The sequence below is a fragment of the Hippopotamus amphibius genome, chromosome 6 (genome assembly GCF_030028045.1).
Source record: "Hippopotamus amphibius kiboko isolate mHipAmp2 chromosome 6, mHipAmp2.hap2, whole genome shotgun sequence".
Lineage (NCBI taxonomy): Eukaryota > Metazoa > Chordata > Mammalia > Artiodactyla > Hippopotamidae > Hippopotamus > Hippopotamus amphibius.
The window spans coordinates 30,757,986-30,776,378 of NC_080191.1; the positions used below are offsets into that span (position 1 = coordinate 30,757,986).

Below are 18,393 nucleotides of genomic sequence, written 5' to 3' on the forward strand. Positions count from 1 at the left end.
TGCATGTTCATTGCAGACAGCTAGGAATATTTAAAAGGATAAAGTAGGGACTTCCCTGATGGTGCAGTGGTTAAGACTCTGAGCTCCCAATGGAGGGGGCCTGGGTTTAATCTCTGGTCGGGGAACTAGATCCCACATGCCACAACTAAGAGTTTGCATGCTGCAACTAAGGAGCCTACCTGTCACGACTAAGACTGGTGCAATGAAATAAATAAATAAATGTTTAAAGAAAAAAAAAAAGGTAAAGTAAAAAGTAACAATCACCCATAATCCCCACCCCTCAGAGGTAATGATCATGAGCATTTTGATGCATTTACTCTCCATATCTACATATACATATATTTTTAATAATTCAAGTATATTTGACCTACAACACTATGTTAGTTTCAGGTGCACAACATAGTAATTGGATATTTCTTTACGTTACAAGATCATCACGATGAAAAGTCTAGCTACCATGTGTCACCATACACAGATATTACAACATAATTGACTGTATTCCTCATGTTGTACATTTCATCTCCATGACTCATTTATTTTATAATTGGAAGTTTGTACCTCGTAATCTTCCTCATTTATTTCATCCATAACCCCACCTGCATCCCCTCTGACAACCACCTGTTTGTTCTCAGTATCTATAACTCTGTTTCAATTGAGTTATACGAGTTCATTTGTTTTGTTTTTTAGATTCCACATATAAGTAAAATCATATAGTAGTCATCTTTCTCTGTCTGCCATTTCACTTAGCATAATACCCTCTAGGTCCATTCATGCAATTACCCATTTCTTCACCTTTGCTCACCTTGTTCCTTTTCCCATTCTTAAGTCCTCCATTTCTTGCTCTCTCTAATATTAATTTTTCTAAGACCTAACATAAAAACTACCTTTGTTGTCAAAACTTATCTAACCTCTTCAGGCTGACTTAATCTTTTCTCCTTGGGGCCAATATCGTACCTTATTTAAAACCATCAATGCCATTACCACACCTCCTTTTCTCTCCATCCCTCTCTTCCTTTAGTTCTGAGAGGACAGGGCCCTGCTTTACTCAACTTTGTATCCCCCATTGCCTAACACAATGCTTAGCAAATAGGTAAGTAAGCTTTATAATGAACAGTATCCAATGAAATTTTATCTACTTTGGGAGGTATTTTTCTCCATTTCTTGCTGATGCCCAAATTTCTTAATGAATAGATAAAATCACCTATTATTATCATTAAACAGCAGAGATTAAAGATTGAAGATGGAAATTCTTGGCTTTGGCAATACACTGGTAGAAACTTATTTACACTAATGGGTAATGAGTTGATTAGTCAGCCATCCTACATGGCTGAGAGCATCCTCATTCCAGTTGAGGCAGAGAAGATGGATTCTGGCATTGGCATTGGTGGGTAGGGGAAGGAAACTGAGAAGGGAAGTAGGGATTTTGAGACATGAGAAAAGAAGTGTAGTCTGTCCTCTCACATGGTGGTAGGGAAAAGGGCTCAGTGAGCAGAACATCGCTGGGAGGCGCTATAATAAGTTGATGGGGCCAGGGATTCTAGTCTGGGGTATTTGTGATCTGGTCCCAGCTCCTCCTTTCATTTTGAATGTAGTTCAAGGTACTTACCTCTCTCTAATTCAATTTGTCTTATCTATTAAATGAGAGTTATAATATCACCTGATTTATAACATTGTTGTGGGAATTAAAATGCAAAGTGCACAGCTGGGTTTCTGGACATGGTAAGCTTTATGTGAAAGTTATAATTATTAATATGATTTTTGACATTGTTAGATGCCTAAAGGGAACAGAGTAGATTTGATAGGGACTTGGAAGTATAGAAGATGGAAGATGAAATTAAGAAAACAGAGCCTCACACTTTTCAGTGTTGTTCTGGGAAACGTTCAGTTTATATACACACAAAGCCATAAGCACTGTGTTTTGTATGGCACAATTCTCTCCACAAATATCTATGAGGTTCCTGTAATGTTCCAGGCACTGTTCTAGGTTCTAGGTATACATCAGTGAACAATACAGGTGAAGATTCCTTCCTTTTTGGAGCTCATTATAGCAAGTGCATTAGTGTGACGTGTGTGTATGTGTGTGTGTGCGCAGTTTATTAGCAGCACTGATTGCCTTTGAACCACATTGCATGTAACTACAACTGATTTAACAATTAAAATATGCTAAATATTTTTTAACAGCATCACCTTCATTACAATTGACTTCATTCCCAGGAACCAATTAATAGTGGCTGTGACTGTCACGTCACAAAACAAGAGTGTCAGAAATACTGACAGCTATATTACAAAGATGTCCACTTAAGTCTTTGCTATTTGGGAAGAATGATGAGAAGTTGCTAAAACGATTGCTTTGTCTAAAACCATATAATTGCAAAAACATGGAAATGGCTGTCACAACATAGAAGAAAAACCTATGATCTGATCAGTCTGTCAGCAGGTTTTGTTATTTTGCAGATTAATGTTGAGGTTACTGCAGGATACTACTTACGCAATCCCTTTTCATGTGTGTGTCTTGAAAGCATTTATTCTCAGATCACCCAGACAGCAATGGAATTGTGCTTGGAACAAGGACTGGAGTTACAGGGAGCATTGTGCTATAGTCTTCATTTGTCTTCTTTCCTGGTAAGTCTGCACATTACTGCCGAGTGGTATCAAAGCACCATAGCAGCAGCCCAAGGCAGTTTTTATTCATGTGAAAATTAATTAATCACTAGTCCCCTTAAAATCTAGCTGGAATTTTTAGCCGAAATATATGTAGTTTCTTTTAATTCTTTATTTGTTTGGCAAGAGTTGGTAGCATTGATTTTAGATATATAAGGATATTAAAATCCTTTGAAAATAAAAGAAGTCACTTAAAAATTTTAAATACTGTCTACTCATTATTATATTTTAATGGATATGTTTGCTGCAGAAGACAGAACAAAATCTTTCGTTTGGAATCTTTGTGCTTTAGAGGCAAAACAAGATCTTTTCAATAAGAGTACATTTAAGATGTTATTTACCTTCTATGTTTGAGAGTGATAGGCCACAGAATATCAAATTGGAGTCTCCTTTGTTTAGAAGCCATATGTGTTTCCTTAAGTTACTCATATGTTCAGTAATTATTTTATGGAAAAGGGAGAAGTAGATTCATATATTTATTCATCAAACATTTTCTTAATGCCTATTATGTACAGGGCCTGTGTTAGATTCTGAACTTATACACAAAACAGAAGTAGACACGCAGACAGAAAACAAACTTATGGTTACCAAAGGGGAAAGGGGGGAGAGAGAGGGATAAATTGGAAGTTTGGGATTAACAGATACCCACTGCTATGTATAAATAGATAAACAACAAGGACCTACAGGATAGCACAGGGAACTATATTCAATTTCTTGCGTTAACCTATAATGGAAAAGAACCTGGAAAAGAAATATATATATATATATATATATATATAACCAAATCACTTTGTTGTACACCTGAAACCAATACAACCTTGTAAATCAACTATATTTCAATTAAAAAAAATTTGGCTAGATTAAAACATAAAAAAAGAAATTCTGAAATCCAGTATGCTAATTAGCAAAGTAACAGATTCCTGATTAGAATTTGCACTGACCACTCTCAGGCCTTTCATTCTTGATAGTAAGTGAGTTGAACACCCAGCCCGAGAACTTTTAAGTATAACAGTGGACTAGCCTGGGAACCAAAGCTTACACGCACTTGCACATAAATAACACAGTATCTCTGATGGGGCATTTTTAAGTAAGTCACAGGCTGTGAAACACTGAGTTTTAGTCAACATGTTCTTCGACTTCAAGTTAGATGGGGTATTGCTGTTTACCTCGTAGGCTAATATAAGTAAATACCAGACGCACAGTAAATGGAATTCTGCTTGACTTGAGCTGATATCTTATTTTGTCTCTACTGTTTGGTTGTCTGAGATGCTAAAACATCAGAATTATGGCAAAATCCATACTTTTCCACATGCAGTAGTATTTTGGGTTCATCCTAGCTCCATTCTTCCATAATATTTTATCTATGAGGACTATATCTCCCAGAGCTCTACAAATATTTCTCCTCCTTATTTTTTGCCTATTTATTTTCTGGGGAGGTCTTAGTCTAATTTTTCACACAATGAGATAGACTAATTAAGAGAAGGGAAACCAATTCTCAGGTTGCTGCACTGAGGCTGGAGGGAGGTATGTGTCTTGATTTCCAGTTGGTGAATGTTTTGTTCTTCTGAGTAAGTGGCAGACGTGGGGTAAGGGTAAAGGTTTCTCTTTTCCTTTCAAACCAGCAAATTTGCATTGCTTGATTGTATATTATGCAGAGATCAGTAATTGTTACTCCCATCAAGTTATCAGTTCAGATTCTTTCTGGATTCTGACAACAGGATGACTTCTAGTCCTGGTTAATTAATTTATTCTTTCATGAAATATTTATGGAATTCCTCCTACATGCTAGGTGCTGTTTAGGCACTGGGGATACAGTGTAAAATATCCCTGCCTTTATGGAGCTTAAAGTATTGTTGTGCCTTTTGATCTTACTCTGTGAATTCCTGGAGTGGCAATATGATGAGCTGCCAGACAGATGTCATTTGACACTGAAGTTCAACCGAAGACACATAGGCATATCTAGTGAACTTTAATTTTTGAAGTCATTGTCAGTTCAACCTATTTTAATATCCATAAATTGCTCATTGAGGAAATTACATTTTTAAAATAAAACCATACATCTTTGTGTATATTTCCTACATGAACTTTCAAAATAATAATTCCTTTAGTTCTTTAGTATTTCAAAAGCATTTTAGCCCATCTACCACATTATTTATGGGCACAGTTGACTCAGAAAGATTAAGTAAACTGCTCAAGGGATATACCCAAGTAAGTAAAGAAGCTGAAACTCAACCCACGCCTTCTGACTCCAAGCTTAGTACTCTTTCCATTATACTAGTCAAATTTGCAGTTTCCAGCACTTTCTACATTGATGTGTAATTCATCAGGTTCATAGGGCAACAGATAATAAACTCTTCTACTAAAGCAATTTCAATTATGTGCTTCACAATTGAGTTAGACGATGGATTGTTTCCAAGACTGCCTGTCAGTATTTCAAAATGTTGTGTTTATTCACTAACCTCCTGCCTCCTTTCCTGTTAGAGTCGGCCTGTTCTGAGATCTCAGAATCAATATTCTTTCAAAGCTACATGCCTCCTTATGAGGAAGCACTCACTTGATTATTGTCGATAAGTTGAAAACACAACGAAGGCTACATGATGTCTTGACCTACTTCTATTAAATTAAAACTTCTGTTTCATATTTTGGTTTCTTTTTTCTCCTGACAGATACAATTTAGGAACCTTGTAAGAAAGAGTTTATCCTTTTTCTCATACTTCAGAGTAGGTAAAATGTAACTTTTCAAGTCTGAGATCTTTTTTTTAATCTGGATTTTTACTTAAGAAATGCATCATCACTTTCACTGCGTTGCTAGAAAACTTTCTTTTATCTTTTAGTTCTAACAGCTCATTATGTATTTAATGGGCTCAGTCAGTTACCTATCTAACATGACCTACTGAGCATCCATTTTATACAAGGTAAAAATTTAGTTCCTATACACCTGATTACTCCAGTTTATGGAATGGTTTTCAAGTTTCTGCACTGGTTCTAGGTCCTCAGAGCATCTGATATTGAAAGGTGATCTATCCCTTGGACATGTATCCAGCAATCCCTTTGTTCACAAGCGAGAAATCCTACAACTACATTTGAGAAAACACACCAATGTATAGCAAAGTTAATTCAAGAAAAACTTCCAAGCTAAAAACTGAAACAAAACAAAGCGAAAGTAAGTGAAAGTTATTGAAGCAACAATACTTGTTTTTCCTGCAGTCTGTGGCTTGAAAAATAATGGAATACTTAAACCAAGTCATACAGATTAGGGGCAAAATGGTGAGGTTTGTTTTATTTTACACTCTTCTTACTCTCTAACATGTCCATTTTTTTGCTTTAGTGTCATAAACTTTTTTGTGTTTTAAGTAGCATATAAAATTTTACATAAAATGTGACACATATGTTTTCTTGAGCTTTTTTCCCCCTCTTGCTATACTCACTGTTTAGCAGACTATTTTGTTGCTATAAAACAAGGAACCATTGGATTTCATACCACACCATCCCTGGTTCCTTTATGTAATCTCCGTTCACACTGCATGTTTAGCATTGCCTGTAATGAGGCTGCCTGAACCATGGTAACCCCTCGTAACTGAGTAAACAATGGAAAATAGATGGATCATTCTTTCCAGTGGTATGTTATGGCGTAATTGGCTTTCATTACAGCCTTTCTTATGGAGGGGATGGGGATTAAATGCTGTAAACACAGGGCAGAATATATCTGTTCTCTCAAAAGGCCAAGTTCAAGGGCTGTATGAATCATTCTTACTTTCTCACAGCCATTTTCAGTTTCTTTCTGAGCCTTTAAAATGGATAGCCATTTTTAGCATGGCTCCTTTCTATATTCAGATCTCTGTAAGGGATTCTCATCCCTCTATTTAAATGGTCCTGAAATAAATATTTCTTTCTTTTACGTATTAACCATCAGTGAGTAGCCAGAAGCTATATGACAATAAGTTACAGTTTCCTGGGAAAAGGGGATTGATTTTTTTCACGTTTTCCTCTGAAGCTTAGCAGAAACACAAAGCTTTCTTTTGTGTATGTGGTTGTGATTACCTAATGTCTTATGCAAAATCGATCAAATACAACAATTTATATTTTGAATATAATTTTTTTACTGACTAAAAACTGTCAGGTTATAATGAAGGAATTTACACAGCACCACTGTAAACAGTATTTTCATGTTCTCAGTGACCTGGATTATTTTCATCATTTCCTGGTGCTTCTTGTTGCCATGAAGTCATTTTCTCTCAAAGAAATGCAGTCTTTGACAGCAAGGACACATGAGCTAGAAAAATACATTATTGATTTAGTCACTGAGTTTTGGGGTGCCAACAGCAATTGCTAACGAAAACAAATATTTAATAATTAGTAATGTACTTTTGTAATAGTGATCAGTTGCTTACTATTACTAATGGAATAAGAATAAAATCCATTAAGACATGTTTTAATACTTTGAGCATCATGGCCACAGGTTATAAAAATAATTTATGAATTTATTTCAGTTGAGGAGAAGTATGATTGAGTGATCAATAGTTGGGTAAAATGTAAAAGTAGTACATTTGTGTTAAAATGGGATGGAAATATGAATTCAAGGAATGAAATAAATGATGTAACCGTCTGACTGTTCAAGAAGAGATGGATCATGTGTTTTTAAAATGAATAATGAAGGGAAACAAGTCACTATGGTGTTTGTATATTAGGGTTTAATCAGAACCATTGGGTGGGGGCATCTGTCTATCCATCTACCTTCCATCTCTTTATATCAATTTCTCTATTTTTACAGAACAAGAGATTTGCCACAAGGATTTGAGCTAATATGGTTTTGGGAACTGGCTAACCAGTCCCTGGAAAGTGGCAGCCTTTGCCTCTGACACTGGAGCTTGAAGTCAACAAAGCAGACCATTGGGAAGAGGAAACGGATGTAGAGTTGGGAGGAACGAGAACAAGCATCCCTTCATGATGAACTCAAGCAAGAAGAGCCTGGAATCCATGTCAGTTCTCGCTGCCTCCAGTCTTGACCTGGGTGTCCTATGGGAGAGGGTGGTGCCTGGACCAAAATGCGAAACACACACTTGTCCCAGGAGCTGGAGGAGCTGAAGGAGCAGGTGAAACAGTTGCAGATGGGGCTGCAGATCCTCTCCAACAACGTGAGCCAGCAGGGAAGCAAGGACCACATGAGCCACAAAATGGTTGCTGCTTCACTGTTTATTCTCCAAATTCCCCACAAGACTCTTTCCTGTGGCCCACCCTTACCAGAAGCATACAGGAAAGAGAATTCTGGGGAAAACAGTGCCACCTAGCCTAGTCACCATGTTATGGAGCCATCACACTTTGGGTACTTTCCCAAGAGTTTTTAACAGATTTATTTTAAAATGTCAAATTTGGAATACATCAGAATTTATATTCTTTGCAATTATTTAAACTTAAGCTGAGTAGTTTTCCCTGTGAACTTAAAAATGTGTGCGAGAGTACACAGTTTTATCAATTACTTTAGAAAGCATCTAAGTAAAAATGTTTGAAGATCCCTGAGATAGTGCTTAATTTACAGAAATTGTTAAGAAAGGAGAAACAAGTTGGGCATCATTCCCTAAGGTGGGATGCTGGCTGCAGATGCAGGTACAGATGGGGAGATTTCTGACCAGCCCAAAAAGCCAGCCCAAGAAAGCAGATGTCCCATTGCCTGAGGGGTCACTCTCCAGATATAATCATGATGTTACTAACTGGTGCCCTCTTCTTCCTAATCTTCTGTGCCTATCTTCTTCAGACTCCTGAGGCTGGACAGTTTCTACATGTGGACTCAGACCCTGATCAGACAGAGCTCCAAGCAGTTGCTTTGCATTCCTCTGGACTCAGCCTCATTCCTCAGCTCCTTGGTGAGGGTTCTGCTCCAGGCAGACAGATTTCCCAAGAAGTGACCCCATGTTGTATGCCTGGCTCTGGAATAGCCAAATACTGCATGGATTCCTAATGCCATGCCTATCCTTAATTGCATCCCTAGATACCAATAGCTTGCGCATTCACGACTGAGAAATGCGCTACTTTGCTCCTTCCTGAGGGGTGTGGAGGAGGGGAGGACACCTGAGAGGTTAGGGATTGGAACCAGATTGTGCAACACGATATTTTGAGGAGTGAGATGCAGATCTGAGGCACTGTGGAAAACTAGAGAGGAAAGTGATGAGGCAGCAACCTGAGAGACGGAGTCAGGTGGGACTCAGTTCACAAAGCTGAGTCCAGCCCACTCAGCACGGAGCTCTGGGAGAATAATTGACACACTCTCTTGAGGGAGTTCGGTAGAGTGAATGTCCCCTGAAACCTGGGTAATCATTGGCCTGGCACTTAAAATGAATAATATAACCAATAATGTAACCATTCACTCAATAGTAGAAATTTAGGGTATTTCCAGTGTTTTGTCATTATAAATAATGCTGTGAGGGATATTCTTATGTATCAATCTTTAAGCAGAGTTTCATTTTCCTAGCATTCATTTATAAAACAGTAATTAATGGATCAAATGATATGAAAAATTTTAAGGCTGTTGATGCCATTTTTTCTTCATATGAGATGGTATATTCCAGTTTATACTCTCAATAGCAAAACAGAGAACACACACTTTACCAATGATTATAACCTTTTTTAAGACTTTCAACCATGTGATTAGTGATATCTTATTATGCACTTCTTTGAATAAATCACTTTTGTTACTGAGTAGTATCAAAACTTGTAAAAAACAAAGTAAGGGTCAAGACTACTCTGTATTGTACTAGTATGTTTTGCAAAGTGTCTCTCCATGTCAGTTTCATATACAAACTAGTAGATGGGTTGTACCTGGTGACTATATTAGATTGTGTGATAGGATTACAGATTTTAAGTCCTGAGCTACCCTCTTCCCCCACCCTCCATTCCTCAAATGCACACAAAATGTCTAATCCATTTGTAACACACTCAGTTGACTGCAGTATTATAGGTACAACTCTCTGAAACAGAGTTGATGCACTATCTAGATTCAACTCCTACTTCTCAGGAATAACAATATATGATCATTGATATTTTTGTTGGATTTCAATGATAACCTCAGGCTTTTAATGTCATTTAAATTGGTCTCATAAAACATAAACAATTTTGAGATTATTTTCATGGCATTTAAAATTGTAGCCCATACTGCTTGAAATTGTTCTTTGGTATGTTCTTAATTTGCCCTGAATTTCCTCTTTGTTGTCACTCTAGACCTGAATATATATCCTGCCTTCTTTGGTTGTATGGTGGCCCCCAAATGAATATATGAACATTTGATGAAAAGTGCGGTTACCTTTAAAAAGGCTAGTATGTGAAATGTCTCTATCCAAAACCAGAAGATAAGTTTGACTCCTCAAGGTCAGCTCTTGAAAAGACTCTTGAGTCAGATGAGCACAAGGCTTGATTCCACCTTTGGTGGAGATGCATGCAGTAGGACATCAGGACCTGATGCTGCTCTATGTTTGAATCACATGGTGTTTTGGATTGAATGTTTGCGTCCCCTTAAAATCCATGTTGAAATCCTAATGCCCAATGTGATGCAATGTGCTGATATGAAGAAGTGGGGATTCTGGAAAGTAATCAGATTGTGAAGATGAAGCCCTAATGAATTGGATTAGTACCCTCATAAGAAGAGATAGGAGAGTTTGCTCTCTCTGTTCTCCCATATGTGAGGATACAAGGAGAGGATGGCCATCTGCAAACAGGAAGTGTTACCACCAGGCACTGGATCTGGGACTTCCCAGCTCCAGAATTGAGAGAAATAAGTGTTTGTTGTTTAAGCCACCCAATCTATAGTACTTTTGTGATCACAGCCCCAACTGACTAAGGCTTGTAGTGAATTCCTTTTATTCTCATCCCTTCCTTATCAAGCATTCCTCTCATGTTTTGATTTCCCAAGTAGCAGGAATTACATGCTGGCTAAGCTGATACAAAAAGTTTGATCTGCTTAATGACCTGTCCACATTTATTTTTGCAAGTTAATAAATTGAAATTTATTTTTCATTTAGAAAATTAGGTGCCAGAATTCCTTGATAGGGGCTGATTTAATCGTAATATGATTTAACATGAAGACTGCTTAGCAGAGAGGTTAAAAGGTCAGCTTCTGGATCATGACTGCTGGGATTCAAATTTTATCTCTACTGCTTATTAGCTGTATGTCCCTCACAAATTTCTGGGCCTTGGTTTCCTGATCTATAAATTATGATGAATAATAGGATTTATATGAGAAAATTACAGTATGTATTAAAGGAATTAATACTTGTTAAGTGCTTAGAATAGCATCTGGCAAAAAAAGCACTATATATGTTAATATCATTAAATAAATGGGGTAAGTTATGCATACCTGTGAACTGATCTCTTAGTTTTCTTTTTCATTCCATATCTAATTCTAAACCTTGTATATCTCCCATTCAATTTTTTTACAATCAATTTTTAGTAGGCTCAACCTCTTGATTATTTTGCTTAGCTCAATTAGAAAGAAATTAACATTTGCATGTTAATAACCTGGAATTAAACATTTCCCACATACCGATCTTATCAAATGTCTCTCTGAGTCTATCAAAAGAGGATGTATGGTAAGTCCCCTACATACTAACCTTCAAGTTGCGAACTTTCAAAGATGTGAACATGCATTCACATGTCCAATCATGTAAGTTAGTTCACGTGTTTGGCGTACATTGTCACGTGCGTGCATCTTCTACACGTGGTTGTGCTTTTGTATACTTTACTGTACAGTACTGTATAGAGTATAGTAGTACAGTATCTTTATTTCAAGCCCAAGATGTCCAGAAGCAAACGCAAAAGCAGTGGTGATGTAGCTGGTACTACTGTACTTTTCAAGGTACTGTACTATAAGATTAAAAATGTTTTCCTTATTTTTTGTGTATTCTTTGTGTGAAAAGTATTATAAACCTATTACAGTACAGTACTATATAGCCAATTGTATTAGTTGGGTACCTAGGCTAACTTTGTTGGACTTATGAATAAATTGAACTTATGAACGTGCTCTTGGAACAGAACTTGTTCATATGTAGGGGACTTATTGGGGCATTGGGGCCTTCCCTGGTGCTCCAGTGGTTAAGAGTCTGTGCTTCCACTGAAGCGTGGCTAGGCCAGAAAAAAAAAAAAAAAAAAAAGGATGTAACTTGGTATTGTGGAAGTCTCTCTGGAAGAGAAGAGTGATGACATGACAAAGAGGGAAATACAGCCAAGCAGTATGTGAGCTGTTTGGTGAGTGTTGGATGCATGACAGTATACATAGGTAGAGACAGGCAGACAAATGTGTAGGTAATGTAGGTAAATAAATAGATGCAGTATCCTGTAAGAAGTAGTTCAGCTCTCAGGGCCAGAGTAAGTGAAAGCTGGTACATTTCTTCTGGTTCATCTCATCTCTAACATCACCAATAATGTGATTGTAAATAATTTATAAAGTATTAACAATCTCTGCTCAGGAAGAACAGACTTACCATACTTAAACTGTATTTTAGATGTCACTTGATGATCTTTGGTCAGTGTTATAATTTTTCAGAGTGTTTCTTGCAAAAAAAATTTGAGCTTTCAAGGAATGACTTTCTTCTCAATGTTTATGTTAGAAAATAAATGGCATGCAAAGTGTATGCAATTCACAAAATTTCTGCTTATGAATAATTAATTGGGTTCACTGGAAGCTTAAGATGCAACAAACATCATCAGTTCTGGGTGTTACCATAGGACACTGCATTTCCTTCTTATTCTTTTCTCCTCTTATTTATTTGTTTATTCTATATCTTGACACTTCTCCCTCACTCCTGATGTTGAACTTGCAGCTTTTTCCAAGTGTGAACTTCAGATGGTATTCCATCAGTCACGCTCCCTCTGGAGTCTGCACAATGCCCAACAGAGTGGGGATTAATGTTGGAAGCTTCTCCCTCCAGCAGCCTCAGGGTCTCCTTTTCTTTCATGCTTTAGGGATGCTTTGTCAACCTTTGAATGCTGCCTCTTTGGTTGCCTTTGTGGAGACAGCTTGTGCTCAGAGGTGATTTAGTTGTAAGCTGATTGCCGCTGCATGTGTGAAGAGAGCATGACCAGTTTGCAGGCAGCCAGTCAGGGCACCCCCAGCTCATTACATCAGCATCGCATGATGGGGAACCTGGCAGCACCAAACAGTCTCTCCTTGTTGCTTTTTTTTTTTTTTTTTGTCTTTCAAGGAAAGAGAAGAAAGCCTGGGAAAAGAGCAAGAGATGCCTGCTTTTCCTTGAGAATCACTGAATGCTCTTCACTGTAAAGCCAACCAAAAACATTTTTAATTGATGTTCTATAACAGGAGATGGGGAGCAAAGGGACACAGAAGACTGAGGGGGGAAAAGAGTACAGTTTAGTGAGACTTTGGTCCAGGATACAAGCTTTATCTGTTTTGGTACTTTATTGAACCCTCCCCCATAACTCCCTCCCCATTTTTCTAGTGGGTATATGAATGTTTATCGAGAAATGTGTATGTGCATTAGCAGGGCAGAGACAAAGAAAACACTTCTGTTTGTTTTGGTTTGGATCAAATTATGTAGATGGTTTCTTTCTGTTTCTTCCTGTTTTGGATTGTGTTTCATTGCTTACAGCAGGCTCTTTGCTTTAAATAAAAAGTGAGCTAGTCCCCATTCCCTCATGTCAGTCATTTCCCATCAATGCCACATACTGGTCAGGGAGTCACGGCACATGAAAGTCCTGTGACACACTAGTTACTGATCCTGTCATCTGCGGACAGTAACATTTGTGGCAGTTCCTCCTTCCCAGATATGCGGAGCAAGAATATGCCCTACGTCCTGCTGAACTGTAGTCAATACTGATGACTCAGGCCCACAGTTGGTTTTGTGGCCATCAACAGTGTTCTGAATCTGAGTTTGAACAATTGACCAAGAGGGTTTTTAAAATAAGGAGCTTGGTTCCGCTGAGGTTCACTAACGTCTCCATAATACGTGAATCAAACTCCTGAAGGCGATTCTTGCTCCTTATCTACGATAAAATCGATAAAATCACAGAATTATCTGAAAGCTCACATGGGACTAACAATGGTGTCCTTGCTGATAACACTCTTCATAAATTTAAGAAGGAAACATTTGTGTTAAAAATAGTGAAGTATGCTTTTTTATACTTCTGGGAAGAGAGATTACTGTTTCTGAGAAAACTCATTCCAGTTATGAAGCAGAGGCAGCAAATCACGAACCCCAAACCTTTCTGTCAATTTTAATAAAGTTCATTTATAATATTATTTTATGCCTGTCTCCTTTCCCTTGGCAAAGGAAACTCCTAACTTTATCTTTAGTGGCTGAAGTGTTAATGAGAATATGTTTTATGTATTATTTAATAAATTTTGTTAATTTGATTACATACGTCAAATAGCATCCTCATTACAAAAAATTAGAAAATGTAGAAAACATAAAGGAGAAAAACATTTCATCATTCCACTACTTAAAGGAAATCTCTCTTAATGTTTACTGTACTGGTTGGCTGACAGATGATTTGTGAAGGGGACCTGGGAAGACATCCAACCATCCAAGTTGATCCTGGCATGTTTCCTTTGTTGCACTTGTCACAGCTGAAATGATCTTGTCCTTTGTGTAATTTTTATTTTTTGGCTCTCTCTCCCCCAATAATACAGAGGAGCTCCATGAGGACAGGTGCTTTTTTGTTATGTTCACTGTTGTATCCCCACCACCAAGAATGAAGCCTGACATTCAAGGCACTCACTTATTATTATTTTTTCTCTCTCTCTTTTTTAAGCTCTTTATTGGAGTATAATTGCTTTACACTGTTGTGCCAGTTTTTGCTGTACAACAAAGTGAATCAGCTGTATTTATACATATATCCCCATATTCCCTCCCTCTTGAGCCTCCCTCCCGCCCTCCCAATCCCACCCCCTAAGTCCTCACCCATCCTCGAGTGGATCTCCCTGTGTTAGGCAGCAGCTTCCCACTAGCTATCTATTTTACATTTGGTAGTGTATATATGTCAATGCTACTCTCTCACTTTATTTCAGCTTCCCTTTACTCCCCATCCCATGTCCTCAAGTCCATTCTCTACGTATGAATCTTTATTCTTGCCCTGTCCCTGGGTTCATCAGTACCATTTTTTTAATTCTTTTCCACATCAGTGATTTTCACCGTTCTGTCTTCCAGGTCTCTTATTCACCCTTCTGCCTCAGTTAATCTGCTATTGTTTCCTTCTAGTGTATTTTTCCTTTCAGTTATTGTGTTGTTTATCTCTGTTTGTTTGTTCTTTAATTCTTCTAGGTCTTTGTTAAACTTTTCTTGCATCTTTTCAATCTTTGCATCTAGTCTTTTTTCAAAGTCCTGGATCATCTTCACCATCATTATTCTGAATTCTTTTTCTGGGAGGGTGCCTATCTCCCCTTCATTTAGTTGTTTTTCTGGGGTTTTATCTTATCCCTTCATCTGGTACAAAGCCCTCTGCCTTTTCATTTTCTCTATTTTTCTGTGGCTGTGGTTTTCAGTTCCACAGAATGGAATACTACTGATACTGCTTGATACTGCTGTCTCAGTACCATTTTTTTAGATTCCATATATATGAGTTGGCATATGGTATTTGTTTTTCTTTCCTGGCTTACTTTGCTCTGTATGACAGACTCTAGGTCCATCCACCTCACTACTCACTTATTATTGTTAAATAATGTTTTCATGAAGAAACATGAATTTTGTCTTATTCCCCTGAATAGTGCTTGCTTAGTTGAATTCATCCTATCTAAGGAATTTTATATCTTGATATTTAAATAACATTACATATGTAGTATCTCCCCAAGCTTTTATGATGGAATCTTACTGTAATGCTGTAAAATTGGATGCTGAGTATTGAACACCATGCCTTTGAGAAAGTAGGACAGGATTTCTTTGTGTTCATTCTTAGATGGTTGTTCTGTAACTGAAACCGGGCAGGGCCCTGTGGGGCTCCTGGGCACGGAAGCCTTTCAAACAGTTGCTGAGCAGGGAAGGGAAGGGGTGCAGAGACAAGGGAGGAATAGTCAAGAAACCATAGTTCAGCCTTGGGGCAGGGTCTTGGTTCCCCCTCAAGGGATACACGTAACAATATCTTTAAGCTCCTCTGCAGAACTAAAACCCCCACCAAATGGAAGATGTTCCAGAGAGAAGGTCACAGTTTGATAACCTCAAATTTCATTAGAAGACCACCTGAAGCCACATTAAAGGAACCACAGAGGCTCATCAGGAAACCTCCTGAGGCCAGATTAAAGGAATGCAAGCCCTACACACACCCTGATCCTTGTCAGAACCCCGCTCTTGAACCACTGCTATAAAACTTCTTTGGAGAAATGCGTATTTAGGTCTTCTGCCCATTTTTTGATTGGATTGTCTTTTTTTTGATATTGAGCTGCATGAACTGTTTATATATTTTGGAGATTAATCCTTTGTCTGTTGATTCATTTGCAAATATTTTCTCCCATTCTGAGGGTTGTCTTTTCGTCTTGCTTATAGCTTCTTTGGATGTGCAAAAGCTTTTAAGTTTCATTAGGTCCCACTTGTTTATTTTTGTTTTTATTTCCATTACTCTAGGTGGGTCAAAAAAGATCTTGCTGTGATTTATGTCACAGAGTGTTCTACCTATGTTTTCCTCTAACAGTTTTATAGTGTCTGGTCTTACATTTAGGTCTTTAATCCATTTTGAGTTTATTTTTGTGTATGGTGTTAGGGACTGTTCTAATTTCATTCTTTTACATGTAGCTGTCCAGTTTTCCCAGCACCATTTACTGAAGAGGCTGTCTTTTCTCCATTGTATATCCTTGCCTTCTTTGTCATAGGTTAGTTGACCATAGTTTATCTCTGGGCTTTCTATCCTCTTCCATTGATCTATATTTCCGCAATAACGCTATTCTTTTTCACTTTTTTGAAAACTCTGTCTCCAAGATTCAATTCAGCACCTGTGCACAGAGGCTGAGTTTTCAGCATTGTTACTGCATTCCCTGTGTCAGTCTTTTCATGCTGCTTTTCTTCAGTCTCCAGTGCAGAGAATGGTAAAGGTGGATGGCTATGCCTTCCTTCTGCCACTCCCGGCCTCACTGACCTTTTGAACCAGCCAAACTCCTGTGCAGGGCCTTTTCACAAGAAACTGCCTTGCTTAGGAGACTCTTCTGTGCTTTTCAGAGGACGACTAGTACCTTTGGCCCCGCACTTTGCTGTTAGTGACTTTCTTGAAATGCTGCAGGAGTCTATCTACACTGATCACTGTCTGATATTTTAATTACTCATGCATATGTATCTGTTATCTCTGTTGCCCCACCTCCTGCTAGAATGTTTTCATGAGGGCATGAAACTTGTTTTGTTCACTATGGCACCTGGTAAAGAGAGTAAATAAATTAGACAACACTTTATTTAAGAAATAGTTACTGAATTTACATGCTCTACCATGCTATGGGCTAAGTACTAGGAATTTGAAGCTGATATGAGACCATCCTTGTCCTTGGGGCTTATAATCTAGAAGAATTTATGGAGCCCCTGCTATAGGAACAGGCCTGTGAGCATTGCTAGAAATACAACCCTGAATAGAGATTTAGCGTGGGGGGGTGGGGTGGGGTGAGGTTGGAGAGTGGTTCAGGTCTAGGTGGTGAAGACCAAAAATAAAACACACAAGTCATTAGATATTTACAGTTTTGATATGTACTACAACAGAAAGTAGAGAACATGGCCAGGATCTAGCTTGGATTGCTTGTTTCATTCCAGGTAAACATTTACCATTCTGTCAGAAAATTAAACGAAAAATCAGCTGTGTTTATTTAGCAATCTTCAGATAAATGGCATGGATTTTTTTCCCCTTATTTCTTTAGCAGCCCCGTATATTTCCAACCAGAGACACTCACATAAATCAATGGAATTAGTCCAAGGGAACCAAGCTCTAGGTTGATTTTGCTTTAACATAATAACCAGTACTAAGAAGTCCAACCTGTGTGTCTCTTTATGTCCTCTTTTTTTGATGAGAAAATAAAATTCTGTGAGGCAGAATTGTGAATTAGACAATCTGAAATAAGGTAAATGCCAGGACTAAGAACAAACTACCCTAGAATAGAATTTAATGCATTTAATCCCATAAAAGGGATGGCTTTTATTAAAGCCACTTAAATATCTGTTTATAAAAAAATGATTCCTCCTGCCTGTGGTAGTGGGCTCCACACTCAACGGTCACATGCAACTTATGGAGTTTTTTATTCTGAGGTGCTATGCTAACTCAGTGACCAAACTCATCTCCACAAATCATTTGATGACACTTCAGTTTCTTCAAACCAAGAAAATGGTGCATGAATTTTATTAGGGGCCAGTAAAACTTAAAAATAAATTAGCCTGAAATATAATTCTTGTTTTGTATGAATACTTTATTGACTAGCAGCTGTGTGTAACTCTTTACTGCCCTCCCCTGTTCAATTTTAGAAATGTTGTCTCTTTCAGAGAAAATTAAACTCTTCCATCAAGAAAATAAATTTAGTCATTTCCTCCGATGGATAAATTTAAATGGCCTCTTTTCCGGGAGACAATAACTTCTATGCTCAAATTTCTCTACATTACCTTATCCCCCAAAGTAACAACCAGGAAAGAAACCATAGCTTTTAATTGACACTATCTCAGAGCCTTGGGATCTCCAGAGTGGTGCTTACTTCTTTCCTTTCAGGAAGTATTACTCCCTCTCATTCAAAAATGAGAGGTGGGAATAAAGAAATTGAGTCAAGCTCATTCTTTGATA

At 37.8% G+C, this 18,393-nt stretch overlaps 1 long non-coding RNA gene across 3 annotated transcripts; it reads left to right on the forward strand.

Moving 5' to 3' along the window:
• Nucleotides 1-542: 542 nt before the first annotated feature.
• On the forward strand, nt 543-11,445 carry LOC130854782 (uncharacterized). 3 transcript variants are annotated; one of them, XR_009054180.1, is made up of 4 exons: nt 543-2,622; nt 5,651-5,824; nt 7,433-8,522; nt 9,874-11,445. It is a non-coding gene; the product is annotated as an uncharacterized LOC130854782 (long non-coding RNA). The 3 variants fall into 3 exon arrangements; XR_009054181.1 differs by lacking the exon at nt 5,651-5,824; XR_009054179.1 differs by lacking the exon at nt 543-2,622 and having other exon boundaries at nt 2,676-5,824.
• Nucleotides 11,446-18,393: the final 6,948 nt, after the last annotated feature.